The sequence below is a fragment of the Cylas formicarius genome, unplaced genomic scaffold (assembly GCF_029955315.1).
Source record: "Cylas formicarius isolate icCylForm1 unplaced genomic scaffold, icCylForm1.1 PGA_scaffold_1__22_contigs__length_36826433, whole genome shotgun sequence".
Classification (NCBI taxonomy): domain Eukaryota; kingdom Metazoa; phylum Arthropoda; class Insecta; order Coleoptera; family Brentidae; genus Cylas; species Cylas formicarius.
Window position 1 is genome coordinate 18,594,429 of NW_026844264.1, and position 22,597 is coordinate 18,617,025.

Below are 22,597 nucleotides of genomic sequence, written 5' to 3' on the forward strand. Positions count from 1 at the left end.
AACGTAGTGCTTCCTGGCTGTTTCGGTTCATTAAAATTTTGATTGATGTCGGTTGTTATCTTTCATGATAAGTTTCAAATATCATTATGGCAATTTTCGTCTTCCTCTATGAAATTTGCAATGAAATACAAATATTGTTCTTTATATAACAAATTACAGATCAAAGACAGCGAACTATCTTTGAGTTTTGGGTGTTGTCGTATTTTCGTTCAATATTTCAAAAATTCTCAACTTTTTGTGTTTTGACTATGACGTATGAAAATATCTGGGGAGTGATGTTCTCGCTTCTGCTATCAATTTGCTATTTTCATAATGCACCATTAGATTTTCCATTTCATATTTTGAAGAGAAACTTTATTTGTTGCATAAAATGTTAAGCATTTAGATTGTGATGACAAATGATCCCGGATTTGTTCGTTGAATTCTTTTGTTAATCTTACAGTGTTTATAGCTACTTGAAGTCCTTATTAGATTAGATTTAATTTTACCCTTTACTACCTATACCGTTACCCTGTACGCCCTACATTTAAGTGGGATATAAAGGACAATCTTGTATACTATTTTCAACAAGAAAATTAAAAATAATGAAACGCTTATTTTAATGAGGGAATCCAAAAACTGCAATGTTAAAATAAAGGGATTTTTATCTATCAGTGCAAAATGTGTGGGCCTGAAAATAAAAAAGTAATGAATTCCGACCTTCACATGTAAGATACAAGACACAAAAAGGATCCGTGTGTTCGCTATCATCTTGTAAACAAAATTCAATCTTCCATTGACTTCATTGGTATTAAATTGTATAATAAAATAGCAGTCACTCTCAAAAATAACTGTCCCCCGATTGAATTAAAAAAAATTATTAAATAAATTTTAGCATTATAACTCTAAATACATTTTTGAATGCAACTTTGAATGCTACATGACTTCTAAATTTTAAATTGTGTGTGTGGAAACTGTTTGTTTTATACATTGTATTTTTACTTCGCTAACTCATATTGACAACTTTAAATATGTTTTTTATATTTATATTTTGAGCAATGAATTATTGTTTTTTTTTTTATTTTAATATAACATTAATAGTTTTAGCATTTTGGATAGAATGTAATGTAGGTGGTCGTAATAAAATACAATAATATAATAACCTGTGTAATACCTGTCTATACTAAAGCCTTTTTTAGCCGATATCCGCAAAATACTCGGAAAATAGTATTTTATGCAATAAGTGCGGTAAACGGCATTTGATTCACGAGTTTGTTTGACACGAGCGGAGCGAGCGTTTAATAAACGGGTGACTTAAAAAGTTTACCGAATGTGTTGCATAATACATTTTGGCAAAACAACGCGAATACATTAACGGACATGACCATCAGAATTGACAAACGCCAAAATTCAAAGCGTGGGAAATATCTCCGAAAACATCCGATTACTCCCAAACCCATGAGCTAAAATCTCGGAAATGTTCGAAGTGGCTCGAATCCGTGGCAAACGAAACTGACGTGGTAAAGTGATTCTTCCCGCACGCTAGATCGGTTTGTACTTAGGCATGATGGGAGTAGAAAAAAGTACTTTAATTGTTTTTATGGTCCTTTTACTTAATCAATGCAACATTGAAGATTTTTAAGCCGTAGCAAAAAATACATTTTCAAGTGATTGATCATAAAAAATGTCATTTTGGTTTCCAGCACTACGTCAGAACAAGACTGTTGTATATAAAAAAACAAATGCATTACCAATCTCCAACGCTTTGAAGTACAAGTATCTAGAAAACAAATTACCGCTCTATAATACGACGGTGGTAATAATGAAGTGGAAATTTATAGCAGATTAAAAAAAAACACTGATATTAACGTTCTGCATTTTAAATAAATAAAAAAACATTATAGTTTTATGACTTTTTTTTCTGTTTAACTGCAGGTACGTTTAGAAGAAATGCCGCTACCACTCAGCAGCTATAAGTATAGGTTTACTAAATAGTCCGGTACAATTAGATATAAGTATTAGATAAGTTTACTGTACGCCGATGGCTTTGAATTCATAATTGAAACGTCGAAAATTTCGAGATAAATTCATGACCGATAATAGTCCGTTTAATACTAATAATAAGAATAAAAGCGCATTGCCAGAAAGGATTTGCTAGTTCTACAAAGGATGACGCTCAAAAATGAAGAGAGTAGACGACAAATTGGTGAAACTCTTAAAAGGAACGTTGAATCGCCAAAGACCATTTGTAGTTTTTGTTTGTTACTTGGTACGATTTTTAATTTAATTTTTAATAAATTGTTTTAAAAAAGGAAACTTGAAAATACATGGTCAATGAAACCTTTTAGGTCTCTTTTTAAGTCAAAAACAGTTCACGACTTTTCTATTTTCCCTCCCTTTCGCCAGTTTTATTTTTTCTATTTGATTTCCCTCCTTCTTTTCCAACAATTTATTGTAAATGTTGAAAAGAACGTATTTCGAATTTAAATTAATTAAATTTTACTTAAATTTTAATTTTAGCTTTATTTAATTTATGAAATTAAATTTAAAATTATCGGTTGTGTAACTAGTTTAAGATTTTCACTTTAATAAAATTGAAGTTTACGATTGTGAAATAATCAATTACTTTTTCCAACTTATTAGGGGTTATTTATATTCGTTTCATTTTTAGGAAAAGAATTGATCATGGGGCAAAAGCATCAACGATTGGTTTTGTGTAACAAAATATATTATGCCAGCAAGTTGAAATCGCATTCCGGGAAAAATACAATTTTTTTGTATACCAGCGGCGAGTTTATGCAATCACATCAAAGAGTTTTCTGAATGAAGGTTGATGCTGTATAATTCGTATAATAAATTAATCTCTGGCAATTAATAACTATGAAGTATTGAACCGCAAAAATGGCAACACAATAAAATTATTATTTGTTTTTATGTGTCGATCGTTACAATTGCGCCACGCGGAGCTGTTTTTTAGGGTTAGTTTTTTAAAAGCTAATTGAAGCGGATCAATTAGATTTAACGTAAAAATGTCCTCTGGCACCCTAGTAATAAATAATAGATCATTGAGACTGTGGGATTGTTAAAAAAATTGAATAACCATTTGTTATTACTTAGGGCGTGGCTCTGTAGGCGGCTGAAACATTATTCTAAACGTTCGGTTTCCGCAATATTTGTTTGACTTCGTATAGCTTATAATATGCTTGTCGGTTTCTGTTGCATTTGTTTTGCATTTTAAAGTAAAAATTAATTATTACAATTACAATTACGGGCTTTCCGAGAACTGCCTCAACGAAGCGATTGGTACGGAACTTTTCAAGCGGCGGCTGCGGAACATATAGATAATATGAGCCCGAGGTTTATCGTTCACAAAATTTGTGAAATCTGAGCGAGTGGGTTTCGCGCTTAATCCGACGTTGAAGTCTCCACCGCCGGTCGTATATTCCAGTGATTGAAATGCATTTTTTTAAGAAATCGTTGCATTGTTAGAATTTTCTTCGGCCTTTTTAAAAAATAATTTAATTCATAAATATGATTGTTCCAACAAGATATTCGTATCATAGGTGACAAAAAACAAAGAAGCCTTCGTTAATATTAGTAGACATGTCCAAATGGACAAACTTTACATAACATTTTCGACAATAATGTTTGTTAAGTTTACTAGAACCAGTTGTATCTTAAGTAGGGTTGTATATTAGAGTTTCATTAAATTTCTAGTGCACTTTTCAGTGGATATTAGTCTATACAGGGCTTCTTAAACTGTGGGTCTACGCGAGACTACTGAAAGGGGGTCGCAAAATCTGATACTTTTCAATCATTATAAAAAAAAATTGAAAATTAGTATACACACTACGTACAAATATAAATGCAAATAAAAATCATACAAAATACTATTGTAGTTTCATTATAACTATTTTTTGAAAAAAGTGGAAATGCAAAACTGTTATGTAGGGCCTATAAATGAAAAAATGGAAGTAGCATATTATACAAGTTTATTGCTACATGCTGAAGTTAGGTGGCTATCAAGAGGTCGAAGTTTGAAAGGATTATTAACTTTAAAAGATGAAGTTCTTATATTTCTAGCAGAGCAAAATTCTAATTTGGCCGATTATGTTCACGATAATTTATGGCTTCTCAAGCTATGCTATTTGGCAGATATTTTTGATAAAATCAATGATATGAATTTATCAATGCAGGGAGTCTGCGTTAATATGTTTATGTTAAAAAATAAACTGGAGGCCTTTGTTAAAAAAATTCTTATATGGAAGAACACAGTGGAAAGTGGATCGCTCGAAATGTTTCCATTTACTGACGAGTATATAAATAGTAACAATATTTCAAAAAAAGATGCTCCTATAACTAAAATTATAGTTAATCATTTGAAGGATATGGAAGTTTACATGCATAGGTATTTTCCCAATGATATCGATACACAATGGGTTTGCAATCCATTTTCAATTGAAATGAAAGAAATTAATTTTTTAAACTTAAAAGCACAAGAAGAATTTTCCGAATTAACAAGTGATACTACCTTGCGACTAAGATTTTCTCAAGTGCCTGTGCATGAATTTTGGATAGAAATCAAATCAGAATATCCCTACTATCGGAAATGGCAATGAACAAATTACTGCCATTTTGTACAACATATTTATGTGAATCAGCCTTTTCCACATTAATTTACATAAAATCAAAATACCGTTCAACTTTAATAAACGTTGAAAATTTATTACGATCTGCACTAACTCAAATTGAGCCTAGATTTAATTATTTGTGTAAAAATAAACAATCACATCCGTCATGTTAATATTGTTTGATGTTAATAATATGTTTTTATTAAAAAAATTGTTACAAAAGTTTATTTTTTCTATTGAATAAATATATATATATATATATATATATATATATATATATATATATATATATATATATATATATATATATATATATATATATATATATATATATATATATATATATATATATATATATATATATATATATATATATATATATATATATATATATATATATATATATATATATATATATATATATATATATATATATATATATATATATATATATAGTTTTATGTCATTCTATTTATTGTGTTTTATTACGACCGATATCCCGTCAACGTTTCCAATTATATATATGTGAAATGAATGGGTACGTATTCTTTAATCCTTATTTTATTTACATTGTAAAATAGTGCGATATTACATCTACATCTACGGTTAATATATATTTCATTATATGGAGGAGGGGGTCGTTTAAAATTTCCTAAGCTTGAAGGGGGTCGCTATATAAAAAAGTTCAAGAAGCCCTGGTCTATGATAGTCTTTGATAATTTTTTAATTCGTAAAAAATATTATTTAATATAGTGTACGCCTGTATTATTAAAATACTATTTAATGTATTGTATGCCTGTATTATTAGAGAAAGTGGTCCGAATATGAGCCTTGCACTTAACATGAGCCCCAATATATTTCCACAAGAGCACTTTCCGACATCTATGAATTCCATCCTTAACTCTCCTATCAGTCCCAGTCCCAGACATTTCCGTTTTTGCGGGTAGTCTGATGTATAGAAACAGATGGATATTTGCGTATTTACATAATTGTTTTACGGTAAGTGTTTTTGCGATTTTTATAATCGTTTATGTTTAAATGTGGATAGTTGGTGTGGTAGTATGTTATAATAGACACTATATTACAAAATAAAAACTTCTTCTAACTAAGTTTCAAGGAGTATAACAGTGAGGAAAATAGAAATTGGGATCGTGTTGACCAACGTCCCCTCACACATTTTGACTTGGCAGAACTTTTAGGTGAAAAATTTTTCAAATGATTGTGTGCCGAAATAGCTGCTGGTGGTTTTAAGCCGATGGGAATTTACCATTTCAATCGTCACATTTTCTTCGATTTTATATATGAACAAATTCTGGCTGAGAGAACAGCAACATTATGCCCCAAGCGCAGCCTGTTACAGCCGAACGTATGGTACCTCAGAACCATCTGTTCCAGGAAAGACAGTTAAATTTGTCTCACCTGCCCCAAACAAATCCTACTCGGGGAAGACAATTAACTAAACCTCAAGTGATCACCTCTTCGCCTCATAAAGCGAGTTAGTTTAGTTTTATTAATTTTAAGTTTTTGGTTTAAAGACATGAGTTATTTCAATTTGTTAGTTACTATCCAATTATTTTATTAGGGAGCCCAGATTTCATACAGTTTGATCCAGAAGTTGCTTTGTTGATTTTTTTACATAAATCGCACCTAAATTTAACTTTCTTCATAACGTATCTTTAATATACCGTTGAGCTTGAAGTGTATCATTTAGTGGATATTTATTCCTAAGATCCCAAAATTTTGTAGAAAAAAAATGGGCTCATACTCGAACCACTATACACGAATACACTATATTATTAATTATTTATTTAACTATATTATTAATTGTATATACATAAAAGCTAAGTTTAATTGTTAAATTGCCGACAGCATTGAAAAAAAAGGAGAGACAAGATAATTAATTGTTAACACAGCCCAATAAAAATCCGATCTGGAAAACCCCTTACGGTTTAACATTCTAGAATGTAAACAATGTTTACTTGTCTTTAGGTCTTAAGTCATCGCGCTTCCTATACCCTAGATCCGGAAATGATGAGCAAAAATTTAAGTGGTGATTCTACTTAAGATATAGATAGATAGTTCATATTGCAGAGCAACCGACGGTGTTGGCCGCTTTCTGTAGGATTAGGTGAGTTGTCCGTCGACAAAAAAGTCTCATAGTTGGAAAACTTTATTTTCTATCGTGAGCCCGGAAGACGAAAATATTTTTACTACTACAAAAAAAGACAAAATATGTCAATATAACAATAAATGGCCTCAACCACAAACATGCCTACAAAAACGAAAATTTTCCCGATAAATGGAAAGACCAACGCAATTGGGTGAGATGCCAACCTACAATGTTTTAGAGTCGCACCTGATCGTCGGCAAATCGTTAAAATAGTCAGTTTAACCGCAGAAGGGGTACCATCTATTAGTCAGTAACTAAAATCTCATAGAATATTTAGAGGATTAAAGAACATATCCTCGTCTACCTATCAAAAACGGGAATTTTAGACACGAATTTGTAAAGAAATGTAAACATATGAGGACATTTGCGTGGATAATTATTAGTAAGTGTGATAAATTTAATCGGCAATCTATAAAAAAGTTATTAAGGAATATTCATTAAAAAGAAAAATTTGCCACCCTTTTATTTCGTTTATTTTAGGATTTTGAAAAAATGCTATATTAATTTCCCAAGTAAAATCAGCACTTGCATTTTATACTAATTATTTCCGGACACCCTGTATATTGAAATATGCTCCTTTTGATGTAGATGGTACGAAGTTACTGGTCTACGTGCTCATTGAAGTCTACTGAAGTTTCTCTCATTTGAAACTTTAGATAAATTCTTATCTTTATTATCTTTTTAAATATTTCAATATTTCTTTAGAGTATGTATGGTAGCACACTTTTTTGTCATACTAGAGTAGATCGTGTCATTTGGTCTACTACTTGCATACATTCTTTAATATATTAAAAATAAATCCTTATTTTTGGTTAGTAATTTATATTAATGTGCCTTATAAGCCTGCTGAATACCATCAACATAGTTTACGGCGGCCATTTGGAACATATACGGGGGATAATCGACATGATTTTTGTGAAGGCGGAGAATTGTTTTTAACAGCAGTTTGCCAAAAACGCCATCATGTATGCGAATTATAATTTACTTAATCATTTGGAAATCACCTGAGTACTAATATGAAGACAAATCGGGCAGACTCAATGTCAATTCAATGATCCTAAAAATACGTTTTTTTTTTCGCAAATAACTTGTACTCAATAAAGACAGGAAATATCAGTCAACTCAACACATTTTTACATAGCGTACCGTTCTTCGATTCAGGATATAAACATGAAGATCAGGAACCGTCGCGATATCAACAATTTAACACCTGAGAACGGAGTCTGCATCACAAGTGGGGAAGCCGAAGCCATCGCCGTGGCTACCCAGGTGGGAGATGGTGGGGCACCTCAAATGTAGGTCTTTGGGTCTTAAGCTAGGTGGGTGGTTTTTAGTCAGACTGCGCGCTCTGCACCAACAGGTAGCGTGTAGTTTACTAAGGACATCCGGCTCAGGAAGGTCGATTCTTTTCCTGCAGCACACGTATATTTCGATCTGGTCATCCTTGGAATGTTCAATGAACTGCACGCCGTGTGCACCGCGAGTTCAGTTTTCAGTGACGTGAGAGTTTAATGACCATAAAAATTTGTCATTGGGGAATTTATTTTTATGCCGCAGCAACCGGCAATCTTCGAGATCGTAAACTGAATAAAAACGGTTTTTGTGTAGTTAAAAACTTGCCGGGCCTTAGCCTTTACTAAGATTGGCTCATAAATTAAATGCCTTTATCAGTTGCGTCCGTATAGCATTTGCGTTGACTTTTGCAAAGCCCGGTTTTTGACTACCTTGGATTTTTTATGTGTTCGATCGGTACGCAAAAGCCAGCCATTAATTTGAGCGCATGCCGTCAAAAGCTACCCAAGCAATTTATTTAGTGAAAAGAGGAACATAAAACAGTCCTCAAACAACAGAAGTTATACGAGTTCAAAGCAAATATTGACAGTGGAAAAGATTTGTTTATTCAAATTGTACAGTGCCTTCTAAGAATACATTGTGCTTAGTGAAGTGACAATACATGACGATTGTTCTTGGCATCCGCATAATTTCTCTTTTGGAAAAACTTTGACGCCGGGACTGCTTAAATCTCACAATAGTAGGATTAAATGTCTTAATTATGTAAGTAAATAATTTAGTAAGGCGTGCGCAGGTTTCGGCACAACCTAGCCTAAGTAATTTGGTTCCAACTGAATTCATTTTATTTGCGGTGTTCCTTTTCGCAAATGCCGAACCAATTATAGACAAGCGTATCGGGAAAGTTCCCGGCCGTCGGTAGCGATTAATTTCTTCAAATGAGGTGAAAATAAACGAAGAGATATATCTATAACCCAAGGCTGTTATTTTTCTTCTTTTTTGGTTGATGCATATCTTACTATTGCTCGAAGTCAGCCTAATAGAGAGTGGTTGTGTAGCGAACCTCATAAGTAACGAATATAAATTACTTTGCGCAGATAAATCAGCATAAACCTTCAATTTGACTGATTAAATCACCAAATTGGACATAGTGCGAGTTTCTTTCGGGCTTAGCGATAATATTATGAATCGTAAAATGGTAATGCGGTGAACATTTTAGGTGAAAAGTAGACCACCTAAAACATTAGCACAGCGTTTATATGAAAAGGATTCAAGAAATTAATATTAAAGTTTTTATATTATTACTACAGTTATTATAATTACAGTACATGGAAATTTTTTTTTAATGAACTATTTTCCCAGTTAGCCCATTAATTTTATATTTTGCACCCGTATGAATAATGTATTTTTTTTCTTTTCTTTTTTGACGCAAAAGCTATAATGTCAAAGGGGTTGCCCACCATTTCAGTGAAAATGTCATTAGACTTATTTAAATAGTTTTTTTGCCATTTTTGAAAGCTAACACTAGAAGACCATTGAAAAAGCTTTAAAACATACCACTCTATTGTTAAAACACAATAAAATAAACCGATCAATTATTGGTTAGTTTTAGTAACTATCCAAGCATGCTATGAACCAAATATTAGTGAATTTTGACAGTGAAATTAGTTGTGGAAAAACACTTGTTTCGAAATGAAATACGAAAATTATTAGTTTCCTTAATCTTTAACTGCTATTTCAAAATCCAAAAAAAAAATTATCTTATTATCTGTTTTTGTACCATCTATAAGATGGTACAAAAACAGCTCCACTATACTCAATAATTATTGACGGTACCACAGAAAAAAACGAAGATCTTAAGGACTGCTAAGGCATTAAGGGTTTTACGTGAAATTTGAGTTTTCGAAAAAATACTATATGAACTTTATTATTAAATGTCCTAGTAGATTCAGCTCTTAAAATTTTTGCTCATCATTTCTGGGCATGCTGAATATGCTTAATAAACGAGTGATTTAAAAAGTTTACCGAACGTGTTGCATACTATACTTTTTCTACGACCGTTAGTTTTTGGGTACATTTTTGCCAAACAACACGAATACATTCACTGGTATGACCGTCAGAATTGATCATCGTCAAAAGTCAAGGCGTGGGAAATATCTCCGAAAACATCCGATTACTCTCAAACCCGTGCGGTAAAATCCCGGAAATGTCCGAAGTAGCTCGGATCCGTGGGAAACGAAACTGACGTGGTAAAGTGACGCTTCCCGCACGTTAGATCGGTGTGCAATTAGGTATTTCACAGACGGGAGTAAAAAATTCTTTAACAGATACATAAGGAAACACAAAGATCTCATATAAAAAAACCCGTTTTTTTCCTACTCTTCCTAACTTTCTATCAAAAAGACACACATTCGCCAAATACAGCACTAAAATGAAGTTCTTAAGCTTCAATTAGATTTCTATAAGTCATTTTTACAACAAAATGCTCACATGTAATTAAAATTTGCAAAAAATCGGAAATCCAAAAAAATGCATTTTTTTGTAAAATTCAATTTAAAAGTTAAGCAATTGACACTGGTTAATTTCCAATTTTCTTTCCTTCAAGATGTCGGCAACAAGTTTACACTGCTCATTATGATTACTTCATTTTTCATGCAGAAAAATGAAAAACGATTTATGTATTAATACTTAAATTTTGTTGTGAGAAAAAACAAGAGAGTTTTTCCTAGAAATTGATAATTAGTTATTGACTTTAAACAATTACATTTCTACCTATGTTGGCAAGTAGAATGTAAATCTCAAATCATGATTTATTGGTCACTTGACTAAATAAAGCAATATGCCTGATACATCATGACCTTTTGTTTTATAAACATCAAATTTAATTTCCGTCCATGTAGTATGACGCCTTATGTGTGTCTTCCAAGTTACAAATACTAAAATTTAGTCAATGCTTAAATTTATCGTAGTATTATACGAAAATTGGTATATAATATATAATTGGTATGAATGCCATATCTATTAGTGACTTTTGAACACCTCGTGCTCCTCAATTCTAGACATATTTCATGTATGGCTCTTCCCGTTTTTGAGATATTTAATATTTTGATTATATATCACATTATATATTATAATATTTTCTGCGTCTAAATAAAATTTGATTGTTTCTTTATTGTTGGAAAGTAATATGCGTGTACTTAAGTTAGTTATGAAACATTATATCTAGATGCAACTTTTTTAAATGTTTCTGGTCCGGACAATGGATTTTTTTCTTTTTGTCCTACCTATTTACGAAAAAGAACAAATTAAAAATTACTCTTTGCTTTGTCGAAATATTACTTTCTAAGGAATATAGTTAATATAGTTAATTCAAGATCACTTATAAGACTTAAATTTTTGTTTTGTACCCCTTGATCTAGAATACCCAATTATGCCCTTGCGCAGTGTCACTTTATAATGTCAGCTTTAATAAACACTCTTGCGTGCCCAGCACTTTAGTTACGAGTGGGCAGTGCTCTAATGGTTTCAATTGATTCAAAACGCCACACGTCATTCTGTACGACAAAAGTACGCAACAAAGTAATAAAATTCTCCGGACACCCAAACAAACTCCTAACTAAAGTGTCGTTTATAAAACTTGGAGAAGTCCTTAACCTGTTATATGGAGGAGATTTTCAATATTAGGTATATATTTTTGTTTTTCGCTGATAAAATCTACATTATAATTTCAAATTTTCAATCATTAGGTCGATAGCATTTTTCTTCTTACAACTATATTTATCTTCGACCACAATGTGCTTATTAATGAGTAAAAATAATTTAATCGTTAAAAAATAAAATGATGTACGCGCAAGGTAATATTAAACAGAATTAACATTTATTAATCTACTAAATCACAGAATATTTCATTTAACTATTAATTGATGATTTCCTGATAGTCAAGAAAGTTATATAAATCTGCGGAAGCCAGATCCGCACTGCCTTAGCCATATACATATTTGCATTCAAGAAATAAGAAAACCAACGGACGTCTATCGCAAAGGAAACGCATTTACCTTTAAAAGAATGCATTGAATGTTAAAATGTAATTATAAATGAGCGGGTCACGTGGTGCTCTGAGTGAATCATGACGCACACGCACAGTTATTTCTGTTTTATTCATTTACATTAACCGAGGATCTGCGAAGATTGCTTTGACAACGGTTTGGAAACGCGAAAACGGTACTGTTATTATATATATTTATCACGAGTCATTATTGACTTTGTTGATGCTTTTCGGGTAATTTTGAACGAAAAATTGATTTCTAATATGAATGGATTAGATATTGGTATCTTGTATCCTAAACATTGAAAACTAAATAATAATAATCTAATACCAGCTGCTAAATTGCCAATGCTGTAAAAAATCTGTTGTATAACAGTTTTATAAATTAGTAATTTATTTACACTAATTAGATAATCAATTATTGTATAAGTTTGTTTTCGTTCTTAAGTTTCTTTCTGACTTGCCTTCAGCTTTTATCTTACATAGCGGATGCTTTTTTGGTGCGTCAGACTGTCAACATGAAGGAGAGTGTTTTTTATCACACCGTGTAAGGTTTAGCAGACCCATGGTGCTTTATCCTTAACAGAATACTTACACTTACACTCCATCAAGCCTTGGGAGGTCTCGTTCGGCTGCTGTTTCGGTTGGGTAACATAATAGCATCCTAGCTAGACGACAAAATTGTTTCATCTCTCTTTCCGTTGCGTATTTACTATTAAAATGTGGTTGCTAGTTAATAATATGATTTAACAATAGAATATCAATTTGACATTTTATGTGGTTAAAACTGGAGGAACAGAATACTGATTGCTTACAGTCGTTATTAGGTAAGAATGGTTGAATTAGCCATAACCACTAACCACCATTATTGTAAACAACAATCATCCATCAAGTTAAAAAGTAATAAACTGGTAACCGGATTAATATTTGTTATTTGCGATTTTCACTTTAATTACATATTTTGCCCATTACACTTATATTAGCAATTTCATACATTTCTGTTCATAAATTTTTCGCGTGAAATTACGTACTCTTTACCATCTATGTCAATATTATTTGTGGAGCTCATCAAACTAGTCTCGATGAACTGTTTACTTTTCCATTACCTTATGCGGAAAGCTGATCTCTATTTGGCCGTTTATGTCAAAAACGAATAGGTTGATTTTGATCTAGTCGCGTTAAATTTGATCGAATTTAAACAGAACGCGCTTTTCTTTAATCAACAAATCGATGTTTGTCACTTGATTTTTGAATCTACGTCAATCAATATGGAATGTTGATCATGAATTTCTAGGTAAAGTCTGTTCATAGATATAAGAAAGTGACTAACTGATATGAATTAAGGAAAGACCCGGGCAAGCTATAAGAATGAAATATGGCCGAACAGGTCCGTACTTTGCTTAAAATTTAATTATTTAGGGTTTTTGTTATGAAAGATACTAAACAATATTTATTTATTTATGTATTTATGTTTAAATCTAAAATAAAACTACAAATTATTTTCATAACCTACTTAAATTACTTAAAATTATTCACATAATATATCAGTGTCACTAACGCTATCATTACCTGTTCTAATTATCATTTGTTCTATATTATTTGCAGAATGGATATACGATTGTTCTGCTTTTTCTATATGTTTAACAGAATTTGACCAACTTTGTGGAGGGATGTTAAAAACGGTTTCTATAAGTTTGAAGATATTGGAGTTAACACGGGGAAAAACATTGTTACGACGAATTTCAGATTTCTGTTGGTGCCAAACATGTTCAATGAGATTAAATATACAGTGGTAAAGTGGAAGCCTTAAAACTGTATGCCCTAGATTTTTTGCATAATTATCACAGACGTATTCCTTTTGTAGGTTCAAGCTTTGTAGAACCTCAATTAATTGCTTTTTGGTATAATCTTCGTGAAAATAAATGTCGTTATTATACATGTAGTTTTGGATTGTTGCTTTTATGTCACATGGAGAAGGGGTTTTAGTCAACTGTCTACTGTGATAACTTGCATTGTCCATTACAATGACGCTATTAATAGGAATGTTTGAAACTTGTTTGCTTTTAAATCAACTTTAAAATAAATCAGCGGTGGCGTCTTCATGGTAATCCAGAGAAGAATCTTTAATATTTTTCGCAGAGAGAGAAAGTCCATATGGAATCCAACCATCTTTAGAGGCAGCATGCAAAATAGTTATTCTTTTACCTCTTTTGGCGCGTTTGTTTTATACTTATCAGTTGAGCCAACCCAACCCATATTCGGGGTATCATAAGAGTCGAACCAGGTTTCATCCAAGTAAATAATTGGCCTTTGTTGTTCTCTGTAAATCCACTATACACGTCCATGAGGTAGTTCTGCCACATTTAACACCGGTTTCATCTTTTTCAAGCCTCCTAATTAAGATATCTAATGTAGGCACGCTTTGTTCCTCGTATAACTGGTAAATTTTACGCCGTATTATATCTAGATCACTTTCATCTACATTCGAGAAAATGTCAGCATCGCTTCTTTTTTTCCTCGCTGAAATGAGAGTCAAATAAATATTGCTTATAACTTCCTTACTCTCAATAGAATAGTGTTTTCTACATTTGGGCGGGAGCATCTCCTGAGATACACTAGATTCGCACATATTTTGCATAATTCGCACACGATTCAACACACGTTGTATCACACATGAAATAAGAATGATTACTAATAAACTCAAACTAAGTAGTATACCAAACCAAAGAATATGAAACACAGGTAGGTATAAAATTATTTTCTATTAGGGTCCACAATTTTACCTGAATTTAAATTTCTAAACTTTAGGTAATAATCTTGTTGCATTGTATGTTAATGACCATTCAAAAGCAATTGGTCACTTTTTTATATCTATGAACAGATCATACAACGTACGTTATTCGACTGCATGGATTTTTATAATCGCGCTTTCGTTTTAACAAAATACAAATAAAACCACTTAAATGATGAAGCAAATGGCGGACTTTGGTTTTTATTTTTTAATGCAGAATTCATACTGAACAATATATTCATGACTCTGACGAGTACGCCGCTGCTCGCTGCGTTCTCGGGCGGACTAGAACAAAGACCACACAGCTATAATTATTGTATTTTTATGTCAAATGTCAAAGGCGTGTTTATTAAATAAAACGCACTTTTAATGTCTCATGAATACGGAGGTGTGAATCGTATGCATAATAATTAGCAATAGAATTTTTCATTTGCGAATTTTTTTGGACGTGCACATGCCTGACATCATTTGAACCATTAGAACACCATTTGCCACGTAAGATTAATGTCCCGGATATCAAAAGGCAATCATACGTTTTCGTCTTCGTAATGGCAACATTTATCATAAGCGGCGATTTCCTAGTTGAAAATCGTATGAGTCCCGTACAATATAATTTTCCTGGGAAAAGTCTAAATTCTATTTTTTTCTCGGTAAATTTGGGAATTTAATTCAGTTTAATGAAGAGTTGCTGAAGGCAGCATAATGAATTTTTATACAAATTGTTGGTTCTATAACCATTTGACAAAACAAATCTGCATAAGATATCCGAAATTCGTATGCAATCATTTAATTTCATTAATGATCCAGGCACGATATTATGAAATACGTGTGTTTTTTATAATTCACTTTGGATTGGCATTTTATTCAATGAAATATAAATAGGTGAGTTGAAAAACAGTCCGTTTATTGTGACATTCTTTGTAGAAAAGCAGATTCTAACTCCTTATTCGAGTTATTAAATTATACTCGTATTATGGCTGTCCTATATGACAACATTGTTGCTTTTCCTGAATTGTAACAACTAATTGTCGCGATTCTCATGAAATAATTACTCTACGGATATCTGACAGACACAATATAAGTAATCGAAATACAAAACACAGCGTGATTAAAACTTGTTATCAGCTTATTTTGAAGAGGAAAAACCAGATTGTACTAGTTGCAAATTATGAATGAATTTACTATGCGATTGAACTGAATAATTAAGATTTTTAATTTTATTCAATTTATGTCGTATGCATTATATGTACTTTAAATTTTGAATATATACTGGTATGCTAGTTGCATAGGTGTTAGTTCTTAATTTCTTGTTGAATTTAAAGCTACCCACATTAGGTCACTTGTTGGCAATATTAAGTATTTTTTAAATAGCAAAGACGTGATACCACTTCCCTTAAAGATATAATACTGAAGATTTACGAATAAAACCTATTGCCAACAAAACAGGGTGTCCATTAATACGTGGAAATTTTGAAAAAACTCGACTTAGATAGTTAATTTATCTAGCTTGATTGAAAATACCTAATAAAAAAAATAAATAAATAAAGTTTAAAGGCAAACTAAACAACGTAACAAATTTGAATAAACAGACCTATAAAACAAAAAAAAAGAATCAAATAAGTAAAAAGAACTTAAATATGGGATACTGTAATAAATTTTCATTATATTGTGCATCCTCTGTAGAGATTGTATAGGGCTTCATAATGATGAAGACCACATTTTTAACCACATCACTATTATTTAATGTAAGAATCACTTGCCTAATTTTTTCCTTAAGGTCATCATCAACTGTATAGTTATTTCGCGATTTACACACACGATCCTTTAAAGTGCCCCACAAAAAAAGTCCATGGGTGTAGTATCAGGACTTCGCGGTGGCCACGCGATGTCACCATTTTTACCAATTATATTTTGGAAATTTACTCTTAAAAAATTTATAACTTGATGACGACAATGATAAGGCGCGCTATCTTGCTTAAATATAATGTTCTCCCGCAAGTTGTCGGGCAGGTTGTTTACTTCTGGCAAAATTAAAAACTTTTGTCCGTTTAAATAGCTTTAAAAAAATGGGGCCAACAATTCTGTGTTTAACACTCCGATGGTCCTGGTTAATTCTTTTAAATGAAAAAATCATTCTCTGTTGAATAATAGTGGCAATTTTTTATTGTGCACGCCAAACGTCGTAAAAATCGCCTCATCGGTGCATAATGTTTTGTTAAAAATGTCCCTCTCAAAATGTTCGTCCATCATGACCATGCAGAAGTTTCGTTTGGCATCAAAATCATGGTGAAACAAAAATTGAATTGGTAGAAATTTATAAGGGTTTATTTTGTTGCATTTTAAAATACGTCATACAGCTGAAATATTTCGCAAAGAATTTTTGGGATATTCAGTGAAGTATAATATTACGTTCAACTCAGGTTTTGTGATAAAAGAGTGCTCGGTTTCTCCCTTTTTCTATATTTTAGAACACAGGTGATGGATAAATGGATTAAATATTGTTTTGGTTAGTATTTTAACCCACGGAAACTTTCTCTGATACTCCCTTAATGGTAAGGCTGCACTTTTGCTATTGGTCAGGCAGCATTTACAACATTTTAGCAGTTATTGCGGCATTGTAACCAAAAAACTATAACTTACATAAAATAAAAATAAAGTATATACTAACAAAAAACTTGACAACTGTGAACAAAAATAAAACAAACAGAAATGTCAAAGTTTGTTTATACCTTAATGCGTCAAAAAAAAAGATTGTGATGTCGTAGCCAACTACATTTTTAAATATTTTGATATTTCTGTGTTCTTTTAATGCCAGATGCTGAGAGGAACACGTTTAACTAAACCGAATTAACGAACTCTTTTTAGTTAACTTTTTGTTTTAAGGATTTATTTATTCAAATTTACTAAATTGTTTGGTTAGCCTATAAACTTTAAATATTTATTTTTGTTATTAGGTATTTTCAATCAAGCTAGATAATTAACTATTTAATGTTTCTTTAAATATGTATTCTGAAGTATTATTAAATCTGTTAAAGTGTTAAAAAACCCTGTATTGTTAGCAATAGGTTTTATTCGTATATCTGAATTATTATATCTTTAAAAATGACTAATATTGGCAACAAGTGACCTAATGTAGGCAACTTTAAATTCAACAAGAATTTATACGGGTGTTATCTCAAACCTCAAAAAGTAAGTAAAACTTAAATATAAGATAAATTACCAACTTATCATATTTTTTTGTCCTAGAATTGATATCTGAATGAAAATATACTGTGTTCCAAAACTCTAATAACTATTTGGGACACCCTATATAAGCTGAAGCGCATCTGTCAAACTGATTGAGTAGTGTCTCCTTAGTCTGTGGTTCAATTTTCGTTGCAATACCTGGATCAGTAGCGCCACAACACAATTTTATATGGCGCAGTCAAAATATGAAAAAAAAACACACATAATCTCAAGTTCTGCCTAAACTATGCAAAATTTGAATAGGAATTTCTTAAGAAGGTGACTTTTATTTTAACCAAGGATTCAAAAAATGTCGAAATATACAAGGTGTTCCGTTTAAAATAATGTCGGGGGGACACTTCTGGGACATGCTGTATCAACATTTTTTAAATCTTCAGGAGAGTTCAAGAAACTTTTGTACGAAACTTTTTTTCGTATCTTCTATAGGTTTCCAGATCGTATAGTGGATCGTTTTATTTGACACACGGTGTACGTTTAGGAACATGATTACTAACGGTGTTGACAGATGCAAAAGCAAGGAATCAGTGTACACAACAAAGCTCTTGAAGATCGCTATCAAAGCTATACTACACCGAATGTCAATGTAGATTATGAGAAGACGTCTTTAATTTTGGCATATCCTATTTCTTTAACAGTAGTGCCATCACACTCGCAGTGTCAACTCAAATAAAAGATCAAAAAAACCTAAGTTTTCGGTAAATTATTTTGTCCCGCTCGGTATATCTTTGACGGGAAATTCCTGCAATTTCTCACCGACTATATGGCGTGCATACGCAATCGATTGGTTTTATTAATGAACCGATTTATAAATCACCACTCAGCATTTATTCACCCACATGTCAAATGCGTACGTAGTCGGTGATAAAAACACGAAATTAATTGAGGCGCGTTGGCTTATGCGTGCGCGACCGCCGCAAATAAAATTTTACAATCTTGATTTTATATCAATCATTTATGACAAATCAGCAGCCGTTCGGAACATTTGACAATATGCGGTGTACTTTCGAACCTCATTCGTAGAGTGAAAAAGACGATTTTCAAAATACTAGGCTTTATACATATTTTGTTAAATACTTTTCTTCTTATATGAAATGCCCTTTTTCTACTTCTTACTCTAAAATACCCAAGTTTTATATTTAATATTTTAGTCAGATGTTTTTGGAAGATTTTGAACATGATGTTTTTATAGGTATTTGTCACGTAACTTCAGACATTTAGTAAAAATTTTCCCCACCAGTTTTGAAATAAACTCCGGATGAAAATGGCGTTTACGAAACGTTTTGCACACCATTTATTCAGTAAAAGAAAAGACAAGTGGCAACAAAAACAACATACAGATCATTATTAACATCGGTGGCAATACTTCCTTAATCCCTTAATTTTAAAATATTTCTCGTCAAATTGTTCGCGTTTTCGTATAAAATCCAAGAGAACTTGAATGAAAATGAAAAATGAAGAATTTGACCCTCGTTATATTATAAAAACATGGTTCAGTGTGAATATATTAACATATTGGAAATCGTCAACCATATGCGGGGTAAAATTTATCAATATTGTGAAAATTCTGTGATCGGATCCATAGCATTCTGCTCTGAGAGATACTGCATGCCTAGCTAGCTGTAGAAATCCAGAGCTCAATCCAATACAATTTTTTTAGTGATACTTAAAAGGAATATATTCAAAAATAATTGAAAATCTTGATTATTCGAGATTATAAGCTTGTAGCATTATTTCACTAGAAACTTTGAGACGTTTTAGAAATTGCGTACATAGGAGTGTAATTGAGGAAAACGGATATCCAACTAAATATAAGTTATTCCACCCAAACAAAAACCTAAGAATTATTACATAACAACTTTTCCAATTCGTTTGCAGCTTACAAATGAAATTTTTGTTTAATAAATTAGAGGATAAAATTATATTTTTATCACTTAATTTTATTTTCAAATGAAATAACACACCTTAATTATAACAATAATGATATAGTGGAAATGTAGCTAATTCCTTTGTAGCAGTAATGAAAATTATCCTAAAATATCATTTTCTATTATTTGACCGTTACTGTAATAACACTGATTTTCAACGTCTCTACAATCGCGATGTATTTTTGTTCTTCTCTATGTTTTCTCTATCCCTTTGTGCGTATTATTTTAGTCAGTCAAAACTGGTTTGAAGCACTACCAGATGTAGACAATTAATGGACCACAGTAAAAATAAATCTATTTGTTAATTCAACGCTTCTGGTTGATGGATGTTTTCTAACTCATGGAGCATGCTTGCAACAATTTACATTTACTTATTTTCACCTAAATTGTATTAAATATGCTTTCGATATGTAATAGGAAAATATAATTCCTATAACGATGCATTACAACATTTACCTGTTTCTTATGTAGATCTGTTATCTTATAATAATTACTTTAATTTCGTTTCTAATCATTCATTGATTATTTTTTCTTGCGAGAACAAAGCAAAACACGAAAATATTGAAATATATAATTTCCAAATACGCCACTGGCTTCGACAACTTTGGTCCTGTTGAGCATTGCCTATGTTCAACGAAATCAATTGATGTATGATTCCGACAATAAAAAAACAACTTATTAAAATAAATTCAACCATATTTAGAGTCGAAGCGATATCCGGAAAGAAAAATCAGTAGAAAATGTTCCTAAGTCTTCCGAACTAGGAACATAAAAAATTGACTAAAAAAATAAAGGTCCAATTTTACTGGTCAATGATTTTTTGTAACCTCAAAGAATAATTAAGTAGTCACAGGACACTAGTTCTAGCTATGCCTCAATTAAATGATTTTGTTGTGTTACATAACACACAAATCTTGCAAATCTTAGCAGCATGTTTAAATGCCGCTGCGTAATGATTTCCAATATTTATGTGGGTGCCCCCTAGGCGGGTGGCAAAGTGCATGGAAAATGCAAAATATATGGACTGCTGTAGAACATTCTTGCCGAAATCGTCCAGGTCTATACGTTGAGATTGATTATTAGCAAAATCTTCCACAGGCTACTGTAATACTACTTACAAAACTTCCGGATGTTAGTGTTGCAGCTTGAGTTAAGCTCTGAAGAAGTCAACAGGATGATGGGCCAACCAACGCTGGAGGAATCCAGAAGTTTTGTGAATAGTAATATTTCACACTATTTTGTCAACATTTGCCTCCAAATTAACGGATAAAAGCGGAACACACAACGTTTCTTGTCGTCGTTATAATGCTTCGATCAAAGTGGCAACTATTGGCAAATGACTGTAACGAAACCTAACCAATACAAATCCAAGTAACTTGTTGAACCGAATAAACGGAATGCATGCATGACCTATAAATCAAACTACAATAAATGTATTCGTGTACATCCATTACCATACGTCCAACATAGGTTTCTATATCCGGACGTGCATTACAATGATAGCAAAAGGTCCGCATTACTATTAGCTGAGCTGGCAGAGTGGGCTTATTATTTTGTCCCAAGATGACTTTCCTTTATTGCTCTAGTTTTCTATTTTAGAGTTACGGACAATTTTCTATTGTCAAACGGTTTAAAAATATCTACCAAACTAAAGCGTTATTGCCAAAGAATAGTTAAAAGGAAAATAATAAACACATTTTACTCGAGATGTTCGTTTTACAGAAATTAATTTTAAATATAGAGTTATGAAATCAACATCTCAGAATGTGGAACATACATATTTTCAGAGCCAACAAATCAGCCAAGAAACAATACTAGTTCAACAGTCAAAGTTACGTCTTCAAACTTCAGGCCATTTCGCTTCCTGAAAAATTAACATGCATAAAGAACTAGAGCACTAAATTATCTGTTTTAGAAAGAAGCAAACTAGTTCGATCTATGCATAAAAAATAGTACACAGTATAGCTACAATTGATGCAATCGTTATATTTTATAACAGTATCAACTTGAAATTTGACTTTGATCAGGTGTTCTTTTTGGTGAGTCCGAATTTTTATATGATTTTAATGATATAAAACAATATTACTAGACTATCTTTAACCACGTGTCAAATAAGTGAGTAAAATTTGTTTCCTAAATTTTTTAACGTACTGATATCGTTTATTATTGTGCAAACCAAAGTGGGGTCACGTGGCTTTAGTTTTTTTGTTGAAAAATAACAAACTTATATGAACTATAACAATAATTTCTGGATTAGGATCAGGCCTGACAGCAATATAATATATGAAATTCCATGCTCTAATTGCGACAGTGTATAATATATAGGACAAACAATCCAATATTTAAAAAATAGAATCAACGGACATAAGTATGACAAAAAAAAAAAACAAAACAGCTCTTCTTACCCATTGCGAAAACACCAAACACACATTTAATTTTCAAAAAGTTAAAGTCCTACTAACAGAACCTAACACCAAAAAAAGAGAACTTTATGAAAGTATAGAAATCCAAAAAAAACAA

General features: G+C 31.8%; 1 protein-coding gene across 2 annotated transcripts in view; it reads left to right on the plus strand.

Moving 5' to 3' along the window:
* The first annotated feature begins 8,150 nt into the window (after nucleotides 1–8,150).
* Nucleotides 8,151–22,597, plus strand: part of LOC132697375 (gastrula zinc finger protein XlCGF53.1) — a 343,567-nt gene continuing 329,120 nt past the window's right edge. For both annotated transcript variants that reach the window (XM_060662825.1, XM_060662826.1), the window contains exon 1: nucleotides 8,151–8,835. The gene's annotated coding sequence lies outside the window, so the exon portion shown is untranslated. The remainder of the gene's footprint in view (nucleotides 8,836–22,597) is intronic.